Genomic DNA, 15,297 nt, shown 5'->3' with positions numbered 1-15,297 from the left:
GCCAGGATTTCAGGTACTTTGTTCAATGTGACTTGGACCCTGTAACCAGCCCTAGCTCCATCGCGGTTGGCCTGAACTTGTGGATTTGTTCCAGTCCAGCACAACCAGATAGCCACAGTTGGTGCTTTGGCCTTTTTGGTGCTATTTTCACTGAAATATTTAAAATTGCATATCTCCCGTTCTACTGATTTGATATTTGTCGTCATGGTATTGTTTAATTTTAAAAAAATCACTCTATTATTTCTAATCTGTTGTGGGTGATGTTTTCACTCTATTACTGTTTGAAGATCTGCACAATTACTTTACAGATTGCTTCTAAGTTAAGCCTGACTGCTCTGTGACGAGCTAACAGAGGGATGACCACAGGTGAATTTAGAGTTGGGTTGTGCCTCACTCTGACAAGGATAGTTGTTGTTGCCTGACCAGGGCTCACATCCCAGTGAACCAACAACCCAATTTCGAACATACATAATATGAAGAAGCAGTGATATTAAAGCGTACTGTTCTCGATTGCAAGAGACAGGTTTTGGAAGCTTTTTAAAACAGTCAAAATCTGGACAAGCATGGAGTGTAAGGGTAATCTGTTCCAATGATGTGGGCCAAGATGGGAGAAAGATCTACTGCCATATGTGGCTGCACAAATGCAGCTGGAGCAGAGCAATAGCTGCCCTGTTTTGTTTTGCCCAATAGTGTTTTGAGTACCAAGCAGCTTGAAGACTGCACATTCCCTGATTGGAAGCCAATGAAGAGGTTTGAAAGTGGGCTTTGATGGAAATCAGGAGGGACGTTTGCAGGCTGGGTTTTGGACCACCTGAAGCTTTCAGAGCAGTGATTAATTCGCTGACACAAGAAGGGAATTTCCATAATCCAGATAACTGATGACAAAAGCCTGGGTGGGAGTCCTTCTTGTGTTAAACGGTAACCACTGCAATACCTTTCTAAGCATGTGCATTATTCCAAAACAGGTGCCGCATGTAGAGCCTACATGCTCCCTCATGGTGCGGTTATCGTCTATTAAGATGCCTGGATTCTTTACCACCTTTTTACAGTTGTTGTGTGGTACCGACTTCGGTTTTGTGGATAGGCCTTGCCAAACAGTAGAATCTCAGTTTTGTTGCTGTTAAATTGCAAGCAATTTTGGGACATCCAGGATGCGAACTTTCTCAAACATTCTCAGAATTTGAGTTTTGTGGGTTTGAGGTTTGGCCCCATGGAGATGATTAATTGCATGTCATTCGCATATAAAATTATATGCACAACACTGGGTCCTACAACCTGGAGTAGTGGGGCTACATATATATTAAAAAGCATGAGGCTCAGCGAGGAGCCCTGTAGTACCCCTTTGTCTATTGACATTGGCAGCGCGTCCAGCCTTTATAAATTACTTGTATTTGGACACGCTGGAGGTCGGTGAACCTCTTAACCTAGTTGGGCTGTCCTCATCGAAGAATAGTTGGATCACTCAAATTAATCATCAGTAACTAATTTTAATCAATAACCAATAGTCAATTAATGATCAATCAACACATTTAGAAATCAATAACAGTCAGTATTTTGACGCAACATGACCTTTCAGTCATGAATAACCACACCAGTTTATTAAAAGTTAATGTGTTTATTTCCCTATATTAACAAAGCTAATACAATATATATAAGTCTCAAAACCAAATTATATATATATACGAACATCACTAGCTGTCCATAGCGACGGAAGAAACACAATCTACGCAATATCTGGATTATAATGCACTCGGTTATAGCAATGCAAATCACTAACATAAGCAATTGAATTTGACTAATTTCTTACATCGGTCAACATAACAAGATTTCAATTTAGCATGGTGCATCAGATGAATACCTCGACTAGCCTCTAATTAGCATTGGCATGTGGGGCTTCATGCAAAACGACTTTAGTCAACACAAATTTAGAAAACTTCTAGCTTGGGCCCTATCAAAATAAGAAGTTGGTACCTAGGAAGGAAAACACAATGCATAATACAATTATCCTTTCATATTTACCAAATACAATCAGCATTCAAGAAAAGTCTTCGTCCTTCAGGTACCAGATCGATCAGCATGGGGCAGATTTCAAGGGGGCAGGGTTAAGGCAAGTTTCCTTGCGGCAGCAAGGAGAATGGGGCAAAAGTTACTGCATGGGCAAGACGGGGCAAAATTAAAGTTAAAGTCTCTAGGGTGAGAATTCTTAAAGTCTCTTTCTCTGCAACAGAGAAAAGGTATCAAAGGGCTCGTTCCAAAATGGCTTCTTGAATCTTGCTTCAAAATGGCATCAAGGAAAATGGCTGACTTCTCTTTGTCCGGTGGGTTTAAGTAAGAAACATTCCAAATTCTTCAGGGTCTTCCATTGGAGGGTTCATAGGGTGGCTTCAATTTGACCAATGAATAGTGTCTTTCTCCTAGTACTCATTTTTGCATAAGGTGTGCTTGGAGCCTTGGAACACAAGTTGCAACAAAGTTTGCCAATTAATTTTATCTTAGTGTCTTTATTGTCTGCACCTGCAGAAACTGACCTTGCTTCAAAAGGGATGAAACTAGCCTAGCACGAAACCTTGAGCTAAGTGTATTAGTCATATCTACTGGAAAAATACAACCTTAAAGTAAAATAATATGTCTTTATTTATACAAGTGAAAACCACACAGTTAAATTCGAGACCAAGCAGCTAGGCCAAAGCCTCTGCTAAATTTAAGCTAAGCATAAAACAGTTTCACCAAGAAAATCATAGGATACATTTGCAATTATGACGAATTACTACATTTGTCAATTCTTCATGATTAATTAAGCTCGTTTATAATAATGGCGAACTACCCCGTGGGCACAATTTCCCACGTACATTATTTTTCTTTGCTAAAATCACACTACCTTATACGATTTTGATTATATGATATATGAATATTTGTTAGTCCTTCTTTTCTGCGTCATCAATCCCTCCTCTGATGACTAATTATGTTATCACATCAAATCTTCCACCACAAATTTTATTTCATTAAAATTCTGTTTTAGTAATTTGACACTTCAGTCAATTCCCTCTTCCTTTTGGTTCCTTTAGATTTTTCTCTGTATATTTCTACCATTTTGTTTTGTTCTTTCTCTTCTCTTCTCCTTTTGTTTCTTGTTTTCAATAATTTAATAGCTTTCCATATTCCCCAAAAACCTAATAAGCAAATTAATATTATTACTGTACCTTTTACTATTTTCAATAATAGTCCGTTCCAAATGTTGCTGAGCCAATTTCCCACAGAAGCAAACCCTTTTCCAACCTTCTCCCATACTCCTGGTTCTTTCATTCCTTCAAATCTGTACTTTTGTTAGTTACATTTGTAAGCATTTTCCTAATTTGCCCACTGTTGTCCGGAATATAAGAACAACAGTGACGTGCACTAAGCATTTTGCAAACGCCACCATCCTTTGCTAAAAGAATGTCTAAAGCAAGCCGATTTTGAAGAGTCATAGCTCTTTCTGCAGCAAGTTCAGCATCCATCAGGATTATAGCTCCTGAGAATTTTGTCAACATGTTATCCACAATAGTAGACAACTTTCGTATTTTAATTGAATTCAATATGACTGCTATAGAAGGAATCATTGCTCCAAATATATCTCCTACCACATCAGAAGCTGTCTCCCTTTTCTGAACATGATGTGATTCAGACAGCTTTGGGAAATTCTTTAAGTCGTCCAATTGATAACTCTTTGGAAATACTATTCCCAAATAACATCTCCCATACCATCCTTTTGGAAGACGATAATAGGCATTGGGTCCACAGATATAACATACTCCTGGAATAGCTGGATCTAGGCCATTTAACTTGAACGTCCATTTAGCTTGAAACAATAACGTATCTTTACATTCACTCGTTCCCACAAAGATTGTGTCATAATATGATTTAGGTCTATATATACAAAGCCTCCCTACGTGTATTGCATCTAAAGCTAGTTTCCCTTGTGTCTTTATCATGGCAAAAGCATAGTTATCTACAGATGTCCTTTTGTGTAATTCCCTTTCTAATTTCTCTTTCCCCACTTTCCTCCTATCGTCAGTGTGATCTAAAAAACTTTTCTCTATCAGTGAAAGCAAGCATGTAAGGTTTTCTCTGTGAGCGTAAGCTGTGTGAAAAGGTGACAATGGCTCAAAGAAACCCCTAACTAACTTTATATAATAATCTCTTGCTACTTTACTCAGATACTCAATTATGGGGACATATGAAAATACATCATCATGATTGGAATAAAAGTAGTGAATATACTCCTGGCCATAAAATCTGGTTAGTAACAAACTACATGAAATTCCATACGTGAGAGGCATGCTATGATATGTCACTCCTTCTATTACTGAGGTAGGTATTTGTGTGCACACATAACATTCTTTCGCATCCATTGTCTCAACATACTCATTCAGCAAGCGATAGAAGACGTTAGAGGATAGTTCTTTCTTATTGTGTAAATATTTTTCATCTTGTTCGAGTTTCTGCAAAGGGGTTAATTCAGTAGTAGGTTTAGAAGTAGAAGCATCCTTCGCGTCTCTTTCATTCTCTCCATGCATTCCAAAAAATATTGCTATAATTATTAGTATACATGCAGTTATTAAGCCTATACATATGTATTTACAACACTTCATTTTATGTCCCTTTGTATTATTGCCTGGCATGATCTATATAGAATCAGAAAGTTGAAGACACTTTATCAAATCAAATTTGCAGATATATATATAAAGCTGAACGAGTTCAGGGGCATATTTATACTCCGTTTGCGCCGGAATTGCGTCGTTTTTTTTTACGCAATTTCGACGCAAAACTAACTCCATATTTATACTTTGGCGTTAGACGCGTCTAGCGCCAAAGTCCATGGAGTTAGCGTCATTTTTTTGCGTGGACACCTACTTTGCGTTAATTATATGCAAGGTAGGCGTTCCCGTCTAAAAAATCGACTCCGAGGCATGTGCGTCGGATTTATACTCCCGGGCAAAATTCACGCGGGTCAAAAAAAATGACGTATGGCCGCTTCTGCGCCGTTTTTTAGCGCCTGCAAAAGGCAGGCGTTAAGGGACCTGTGGGCTCTGAAGGAGCCCAGAGGTGCCCTCCATGCCCCCAGGGACACCCCCTGTCACCCTTGCCCACCCCAGGAGGACACCCAAGGCTGGAGGGACCCATCCCAGGGACATTAAGGTAAGTTCAGGTAAGTGTTTTTTTTCATTTTTTTTTGTGGCATAGGGGGGCCTGATTTGTGCCCCCCTACATGCCACTATGCCCAATGACCATGCCCAGGGGACACAAGTCCCCTGGGCATGGCCATTGGGCAAGGGGGCATGACTCCTGTCTTTGCGAAAGAAATGGGGCAAATCGGTTTGAGGCGAAAAAATTGCCTCAACCTGACTTGCCCCATTTCTTGACGCCAAGCCCCATATCCCCCTACGCCGGCGCTGCCTGGTGTACGTCGTTTTTTTCCACGCACACCAGGCAGCGCCGGCGGCTAACGCCGGCTAACGTCATTGATTAAATACGACGCCCGCATGGCGCTTCAGAATGGCGTTAGCCGGCGCTAATTTTTTTGACGCAAAACTGCGTTAGCGCAGTTTTGCATCAAAAAGTATAAATATGGCCCTTAGGCCCTAATTCTAACCTTGGCGGACGGCGGAGGCCGTCCGCCAAGGTACCGCCGTCAGAACACCGCACCGCGGTCGAAAGACCGCTGCGGTGATTCTGACATTTGCCCTGGGCTGGCGGGCGGCCGCCAAAAGGCCGCCCGCCAGCCCAGGGCAAATCAACCTTCCCACTAGGATGCCGGCTCAGAATTGAGCCGGCGGAGTGGGAAGGTGCGACGGGTGCAGTTGCACCCGTCGCGTATTTCAGTGTCTGCTAGGCAGACACTGAAATACTTTGTGGGGCCCTCTTACGGGGGCCCCTGCCGTGCCCATGCCATTGGCATGGGCACGGCAGGGGCCCCCAGGGGCCCCGCGGCACCCCCTACCGCCATCCTGTTCCTGGCGGGCAAACCCCCTTTGACCCCCTTAGTCTCTTATCGGTAATGTTCATGGAATTTTCATTTCTCAAGTACCAAAGTGTTGTTGTGCTTCTTCGTTTTCGAGACTGAGAGATAGAAATTCGTCTGACCAATCGTTAGTGGCTGTGTATGCCCACTCAGGACCAGAATAACTTCTGCTCTGTATTCTTTTCCTCTTCAATTTTGCATCACCTTTTGATTCTCTCTTGCTGACGTCTTGTTCTTTGGCTGTGCCTTTTTCTCCACTTGGTGATGCTATTGCGACAGACACTTCTTTTCTTTTCTCCTTCAACTTTGGCCCTTCACTTTCTTTTAATATTTCTTTAGTCTTTGATCTCACTGGCGATATGCTTTGTCTCCTTTTCGCACTGCTTTCGCCTGATGGACCTGCAACCGGTTCTGGAAGAGGTTGAACGATTTCACTCTGTCCCGCCTCGTTTTCTCCCCCTAGGAGGTCAATCAGGTTTTCTTTTTCTTTTCCTGTATCGTCTGTTTCTGGGAAAGCCCTCCTCTGCTCAGGCTCTCCTGCTTCTCCACCTATCGCAAGTTCTTTGTCACCTTCAGGATCTTCGTCACTTCCCGAGGCTCCTCCTCGGTTCTCCTCAAATGGATCAGCTGCTTCTTCTTCAGAAAATATTTCCCCTTCCTCTATTTCTGCTTGTTCGCCTCCAGGTTCTCTTTGTCCTGTCTCGGTGCCTGGTACTCTCTTGTCAGTCACTGGTGATTTCAGTGCTTCAACTTCCTCTTCTGTGGGACACGTCACCCTTTTCGTGTGACTGGCGTGAATCCAGTTGGGAACTCCCGCACACTTCACAGCGGTGGTAGTTATCAGAATCACTTGGAAAGGTCCTTTCCAACGGGGTTCCAGACACGACTTCCTCACGTGTTTCTTTATCACGACCCAGTCACCTGCCTTGAGGGCGTGTCCTGGACTTTGGATTGGTGGCAAGGTGGTTGCCTCCACCTGGTGAGAAAAAGAGCAGACCACATTAGCCAGACCTTTGCAGTAGTCCAATACCATATCATCGGTAATATTTACAAGAGCATTTGCAGGGACTGCTGGAAGTCTCATGGCTCTGCCCATGAGAATCTCATGCGGTGATAGTCCAGTCTTTCTATCAGGGGTGTTTCTCATTGACATTAACACCAAGGGAAATGCGTCAGGCCATTTCAAGTTTGTTGATGCACATATTTTCGCTATCCTTGATTTCAATGTGCCATTCATTTGTTCCACTAGTCCTGATGCTTCAGGGTGATAGCTACAATGCAACTTTTGTTCAATGTTCAGTGCTGCACACAGTAATTTGATTACTTTGTTATTGAAGTGACTTCCCCTATCTGACTCTAAAGAGATCAGGAACCCGAAACGTGGTATTAGTTCTCTCAAGAGTAATTTGGCAACTGTAAGGCTGTCATTTCTACGTGTAGGGTATGCTTCAATCCAGTGACTAAAAATGCACACAATCACCAACACATATTTCAAGCCTCCATGGACAGGCTTTAAAAAAAATCTATTTGCATCCTGCTGAATGGCCCACCGGCTCTTCCAATGTGGCTCACATTTACTACTGTTCCCTTCCCTGCGTTCATTTGTTGGCAAATTACGCAACAATGGCAAACTGCTTCAGCAACTTGACAGAATTTAGGATTGAACCAATACATTTTGAATAGTCTAATCATGGCATCCCTTCCAAGGTGGGCTTGTCCATGATACAACCTGGCCAATTGTGTTAAAAGACTGTCTGGTAGAACCAATCTCCCTTCACTTGAAACCCTCAAATCATCTGGTTTCTTTATGCATTGTAATTTGCTCCATGAGAGTTTCTCATCCTTACTGACATTATTTTGTAGGAATTTAAATTCTTCAATTGTATCTACAACTTTTAGAGCAAAGGCTTCACTTGGTTAAAGTTCTGGCTCATTTATCAAGTTCCATTCGTCTCTGAGCAATATACAGTTCAATGCGCAAAACCTCGCGACTTGATCTGCATATCCATTTCCCAAAGAAACGAAGTCTTGTGATTTCGAGTGTGCACTGCATTTTACCACTTCCACTTCTCCTGGCAACTGGATAGCGTGTAACAATTCTCTTATTCTTTCACCATTTTTCACTGGTGACCCCGAAGAGGTCATGAAGCCTCTCTGTGACCACAGTTGTCCAAAATCATGCACTATTCCAAATTCGTACTGACTGTCAGTGTAAATGGTGACTTTCATTAATGCGAAAAGTTGGCAAGCTCTAATAAGGGCTACCAGTTCCGCTACCTGTTCAGAGTAAACTCCCCTGAAGCCAAGATGCTTCCAGAACACCGGTTATTGTACATACAGCATATCCTGCTTTCAATATTCCTAGTGCATCTCTTAAACATGAACCATCAACAAAAATAATTTGATCATTTTCTTCCAATCGGGTGTCTTTGATATCAGGTCTTGGCTTTGTACAAAATTCAGTCACCTGAAGACAGTCGTGCTCGATGTCTTCGGCGTGCTCAATTTCGACATTTTCACTGGGAAACAAAGTTGCTGGATTCAACGTAGTGCACTTTTCCAGCTGCACATTGGGTGATCCCAAAATGATTGTCTCATACCTTGTAATCCTAGCACCGGTCATGTGCTGTGTTCGGGAATGTGTCAAAAGTATTTCGACTGAGTGAGGGACCATGACTGTTAAAGGATGTCCCATCACTATTCCTTCAATCTGATTTAGGCTTATACCAACTGCTGCTACAGCACGCTAACATCCCGGTAAGGCTGCTGCGACTGGATCCAAAGTAGCTGAAAAATATGCTACTGGTCTGTTTATGCCACCATGGGCTTGAGTCAAGACAGACAAGGAACATGCATCACCTTCATGACAAAACAATGTAAAAGGCTTTGTGTAATCAGGCATACCTAAAGCTGGAGCTCTGCACATGCATTCCTTTAATTCAATAAAATCATCAATTTCATCTCTTTTCAGCACTATTTCATCCAGCGCACCTTTCTGGGTCAGTTTCAGCAAAGGTTTTGCTAGAGCCGACAAATTGGGAATCCATTGGCGACAATAGTTCACCATTCCCAAAAACGTTCTCACATCCCTCCTCGTTTTGGGTGGACTCATTTGAAGTACACTTGTTATTGTTTCTTTCATAATTCTTCTCGCCCACTTCTCTATTTGGTGACCCAGATATTTCACTTTCTTCTGGCAGAATTGTAATTTTGAAGGAGACACTTTGTGTCCATTCCTTCCCAAATGGTTCAATAGGGCAATAGGGTCAACCGTATAGTCATTTTCTGTCTTGGATGCGATCAGCAAATCGTCAATATACTGTACCAAGGTTGATTCAAAAGGTAATTCCAATGATTCCAATCTTTCTTTAGGATCTGATTGAAAATTTATGGTGACTCCAATTTGAAGCAAAAGAGAAATTGGCTGTCCTCATGAAGAGGCACAGAAAAGAATGCTTGTGACAAGTCGATGACTGAGAACCACTCTGCATCACAGGGAATTTGAAACATTATCACAGCTGGATTTGGTACCACAGGACAACATTTGACTATTATGTCATTTATTTTTCTCAAATCTTGAACAATTTGGACCTTTCCACTCGGTTTTATTAATCCCATGATTGGTGAATTACATGGATTACTTAGTACTTCTCTCAGTACTCCCTGTTTCACAAACTCATCAATGAGTTGGGCGACTTTTATGAGAGAAATTTGCATTGGGTTTTACAGTCACTTTCACTGGTTCTGCTCCTATAACCAAGCCTACTTCTTCCCCTGTCATGTCCCACACTTCCTTTCCAACAGTTTCTTGTAATTCTGCAGGAATATCTGCTTCAGTTAGCATTGGATAAAGTGTAATCAGGGGATACTCTTCAGCGACAGTTTCCACTTGGTCCTCTCCTAAACTGTCCTCTTCTTCCCCATCACTGTTCGTCTGAATTTTAATTCCATCATTTGAGCACATAATCGAGCATCCCAATTTGCACAATAAGGGCCAGATGTAGCAAACTTTTGCGAGTCGCAAATGGCCCGAATCGTTATTTGCGACAATGCAAAATCGGAAATGGGATGCAAAAATCCCATTTCCGTCTCGCAAAATGCGATGCGAGCCTTTACCGTCTCGCAAAATTTGCAACCCCATTTTGCGACCCGCTAATAGGAAGTCGCAATTTGTGAGTCGCTAACCATATGCAATTGCAACTCGCAAATTGCGACTAGTCGCAAAAAGCCCAGTTTGCATGTCCAATTTACCACTAACTCAGAGCAGGTGGTAACCATTACCAAAGTATAAAAGGAGACCCAGAAGGCGTCTGGGTTACTCAAGATGGCGGAAATATACCTGATAGCAGTGAGGAGGAGAGCCCACACAGCCCAGCAGAGGAGGAGGAGGAGCCAGAGACAGGAGAAGATTTACAGAACAAGGCAGACTCTTTTCCAGCAAACTGAGGAGGAAATCTATGATAAATATAGACTTAGCAGCGCAGCTATACTAGATTTAATAGATTTACTCAAACCACAGCTAGAACGCCAGACTGTGCACGGCTGCGCCATCCCTACGCATGTGCAAGTGCTATGCTCACTGCACCTCTTGGCCTCGGGGAGCTATCAGGGGGTCATTGCTGTGGCAGGTGGGGTATCCCAAAGTGCACTATCAAGGTTCTTCAGGGCATTCCTAGATGCCATACTCACACACAAGTCCCGATACATATACCTACCCAGGAATGAGGCAGAAATTAACAGCACCAAGTTGGACTTTTACCGGATTGCCAACTTTCCCCATGTCATAGGGTGTGTAGATGGGACACATATTCAAATATGTCCTCCTGCAAACCTGGAATATCTGGTCCACAATAGAAAGTGTACCCACTCACTCAATATTCAGGTGGTATGTGACGCCCATTATGTCATCACTGACATGGTTGCTAAATTTCCAGGCAGTACTCATGACTCCTACATTTTTAGGCACAGTGGGATACACCAACCCCTGACTCCTTACTTAACACCCAGCAATGAATGTGAGAGGCGATACAACAGTGCACATAAGAGGACCAGGAACTTGATTGAAAGAACCTTCGGATTGCTGAAAGCACGGTTCAGATGCCTCCACCGAAGTGGGGGTGCCCTCCAGTATATCCCCATAACGGCATTCAAAATAGTTGTGGCATGCGCTATCCTGCACAACATTGCCACCCGACGTGGGCTACCTCTCACCCCTGCAGACCCAGATTCTGAGGATGAAGAGCAAGAGCAACCACATTGCCATCATGGGGATAGGAGCATCGCAAATCAAGGCAGACTGAGACGGGAACACATTGCAACCCAATACTTTGGAAGGTACGTGCCAACTTCTACCATACTCACCAATTGAACAAACACTCCATGTGTTAAGTGTAACTAACAAATTATTTAATATGTGCAAAAAACAAACTATATACAAGGAAAAACTGTTCAGGGACTTCAAAAAGTCCACCTGGCATGGGACACATTGCCATCATGTGCCCCAACATCAGGGACAGTGGTTAGTTCACAGCCTACGGCGGGCTCGGCCAGCCTGGCTGATACCAGGTTGCTCAGCAGTGCTCTGCCTTGTACTCCCACTCCGTAGCACCCTGGTGTCACCAGCAGAGACACTGCTGACAGTGGAGCCCTCCTCACTGTCTTGTGGGGTGTCCCCTGTACCCCTGGACACCTGCCGTGCCTCCATGAGGTCTATTGCTGTGGTGATCCGGCCCAGACCCCATGCCACATCACCCGCAAAGTGGCCCATGTCAACCTGGAGGCTGACTGTTCTCCTTGACAGCCCAGTTGTGTTCACTGCCAATCTGACAATAGAGGAGGCCATCCTGTCCAACCTTTGGAGCAGCAGGCGGTCCTTGCGCTGCGCACCCTCACTCTGCGTTAGCAGCCCAGCCACCAGTTTGCGCATTGACAGGGCTAGGTCACCTGCGTTGTTCCCAATTACCTCTAGTTGTGCATGAACCTGTTGCATGCTGTTGGCATGGTTCCTCTCGAAGCGCTGCAGAACCCCACTAATACGCCCTAACTGTTGATTTTGCAGACGCTGACCCCGTAGCAGTTGGGCCTCCATCGGTGTTGTGGATGGAAGCCCTGACTCTGCCTGCTGCCCTGCTCTCCTCATCCTGCGTCGCCTGCGCAGCGGTGGAGGCCCTGTGATGTCTGAGGTGTCACTCCGGCTTGTAACTGGTGCAGGCTCCGAGACCACTGTTGCAACGGGTGTTGCCAGAGAATGGGATGGTGTTGGTGGTGCATGTGGGAGTGGTGGCTGCTCCTGTTGTCTCCTCTTGGGGCTGGCTGACCATTGGCACCTGGCTGCTTTGGCTGGTGGGGGTGTCTTGTGGGAGACCTGTGGGACATAGGGAACACACTGTCAGTGTCTACTATCAGTTAAAAACTTCCTAATAAACAATTGCCTATTAACTGCCTACTTGACTACATTGCCCATAATGCATCATGCTGGTGTTTGCTACTCTGAAATGGAGCTATCTTGGTTGTGCATGCCCCTGTGTACATGGTGGGTGGGGGTATGGCATTGATGGGGGTACAGGCATATCACATGGTACTCACCGGTTGATGGTCCTGGCTCAGAGGTGTCCAGTTCTCCAAATCCAGTTACAGACTCCGGCTCCAGCGTCTCCTCCACTCTTTCCTCCAGGGGTGTGGGTGGTGGTATGGTAGATGGTCCCCCTCCTGTGCCTCTCATCTCCCGGAGCCTTTCTGCCACCCTCTCCTTGGTCCAGGAGCGGAGGTCGTACCACCTCTTCTTTAGTTCATCCACACTCCTGTGGCTGACCCCCAGGGAGCTTACCTTCTCCTGGATTTCCTGCCAAATTCGTTTTTTGGCAGAGTCTGGCACATTGAGGGCTGCCTTCCCAAAAAGCTCATCATGGTGCTGACAGCACTCATCTGTGAGCACCTCCAGCTCCTTCTCTGCAAACTTGAACTTCTCTTCCTGGGAGTGTCAGCCATTGTTGCTGGTGCTCTGTTTGCTGTGCTGCAGTTAAAAAGGGTGTGGTCCTCCCTCCTCCCAGGTGTATTTGTAAACTTCCTGGCTGTGATGTCATCATCATGTGCCAGGAGGGGTTTTCCTGAGTGTTCTGGAGTGGTTTCTGGAGTGTTCTGCAGCACCTGCTTTCAATTTTCAGCAAAAAGCGACCTCGCAAACAGCGGACTCGCTATCTGCGGTGCGACTCCGGGTGCGAGTCGCAATTTGTCCGCGCAATTTCTACCTGCATTCCAGTTAGCGACACGCAAATTGCGAGTCGCACATGCCCGCAAATTGCGAGTCGCTAATTTTTTTGTACCTACATCTGGCCCTAAATCTCTCCCTAATAGTGATATCGGGCTTGAGTCACATACCACAAATTTAAGTGACCCTTGATAGTTACCGATTCTGACTTGCACTGGATCTGTGATTGGGTTTGTCAGATACCTATTTGCTACTCCCACTACTTGAACTGTTGTCCCAGAAAGTGGGAAATTTGGTATTTCAATACTTCTGACGGTAGAGCGTGTAGCTGCGGTGTCAACCAAGAACGAAACGCTATGACCCATAACTCGTCCTTCCACATACGGTCCCTTTTGATCAACTTCCAAAGATGCTGCAAGCACACAATTTCCCTCCTCATCTGAACTTTCACTCTACCACACATCGTTTATTCCATTCTCACTGTGTAACGGGAATTGGTGTACTGTGTCATTCTGATTCATTCCTTGACCCGTGACCTGTTGAGGAAGCATTACTTGTTGCTGATTCATTGGTGCTAAGGGTATTTGCATTTGCTGATTATGTACCATAGGAAACTGCTGTTGCATTGGCTGCAACTGTGCCATCTGCACACTGGGCATTTGCACCTGCTGTGGTTGTACGGGTTCTAAACCCTGCATCTAATTCACATTATTTTGAAAATTTGGATTTGGACCCCTCATTTTCGGTCCTCTCATATTCTGAAATGAATTGACATCATTGTTTTGCTGACCTACACCTTCCTGCACCAACTTTAGGCACTCCCGTTTCCAATGCCCGACGATTCCGCATGTGTGACATGGCATCACCTTCTTCATTGCCTGTATACCGCTTGGAATCATGACAGTATTTAAATCAGGACCATTATTCACAAAACCTCCTCGGCCTCTGCCTCTCATCTGTGGCTGAAACATAGCATTTCCCTGCTGTTGCAGCTGCGGCAACTGTTGTTGGAAACCTTGCAAACCTGTCTGAGCCGCTTTAAGCTGCATCACCATCACTTTTTCCTTCAACCTTTTCTGCTTTGTCTCAATCTCATCACTGCAGTATTTTGCATAATTCAACACCTCATCAATCGACTTTGACTGCCAACAAATCAAATGCATTTTAATCATCTGGCTGATTTCGGGTCTCAATCCTTCTACAAATCTGAACACAAAGTGGAGCATGTCTTTTGCCTCAATCGTCTCCGTGCCACTGTAATTTTTAAACGCTTTCAACAATCTCTCATAGTATGCATGTATCGACTCTTTAACTTCTTGTGATGTTCTGTCTATTCTCTGCCAGTCCACATTTTTCGACGCAACCTTTGTTTTCAAATGCTCAATCACTTTATGGTATAAACTCATTACCGTAGGCGATGGTGCACCTGTGTCCCTATCTCTTTCTGGTTCACTTGTTGGCCAACCTACAGCCCTTTTACAATTTTCCCACAAATCTGCCGGAACCACGATTTCGAACAAGGTATTCAGGTCTTCCCAAAGACATTTTGCGAGTTTCACAAACCTATCTGTTTGTTGATACCATTCGATCGGTTTCTCTCTCAATTTGGGGAAATCATCCAAAAAGGATTGAATATCACACCTGTGCCACGGTACATGGACAAGCTTTCCCCCTGCTGTTTCTCTCATTGGTAACATGGTTATCAGGTCATCATTCTGTTGTACTTTCTCATTCCGGTCTGGGGTACTCTGTTTCTTCTTGTCCTTTTTCTTAACCCACCTGCTCTCCCATTTGTCTAAACATCTCCAAACCTGCGCGCTTTGCAGTATCTCTTTAAGGTGTGTTTTCATTCCTGCAGACCTCATGTGTTCAAAATCTTTTGTTTCAAAGTCTAACCTGTATCTTCTGCTCAAGTGTTTGGTTTTACCTAATTCGACTTTGTTTCTGTCTGCAATCTCTTGTAAATTCTTATGTATGCTGCTTACTTCCCTTGTAATTCTAGGACACATATATCTCAGCTCTTCTTCGGTGTATGATTCTAACCTGTTCAGACCCATCGTTCCTTCTACTAGTTCATCTGCTTCCATGC

The sequence above is a fragment of the Pleurodeles waltl genome, chromosome 5, assembly GCF_031143425.1.
Source record: "Pleurodeles waltl isolate 20211129_DDA chromosome 5, aPleWal1.hap1.20221129, whole genome shotgun sequence".
Classification (NCBI taxonomy): Eukaryota; Metazoa; Chordata; class Amphibia; order Caudata; family Salamandridae; genus Pleurodeles; species Pleurodeles waltl.
Note: the sequence above shows the minus strand (reverse complement) of the source record.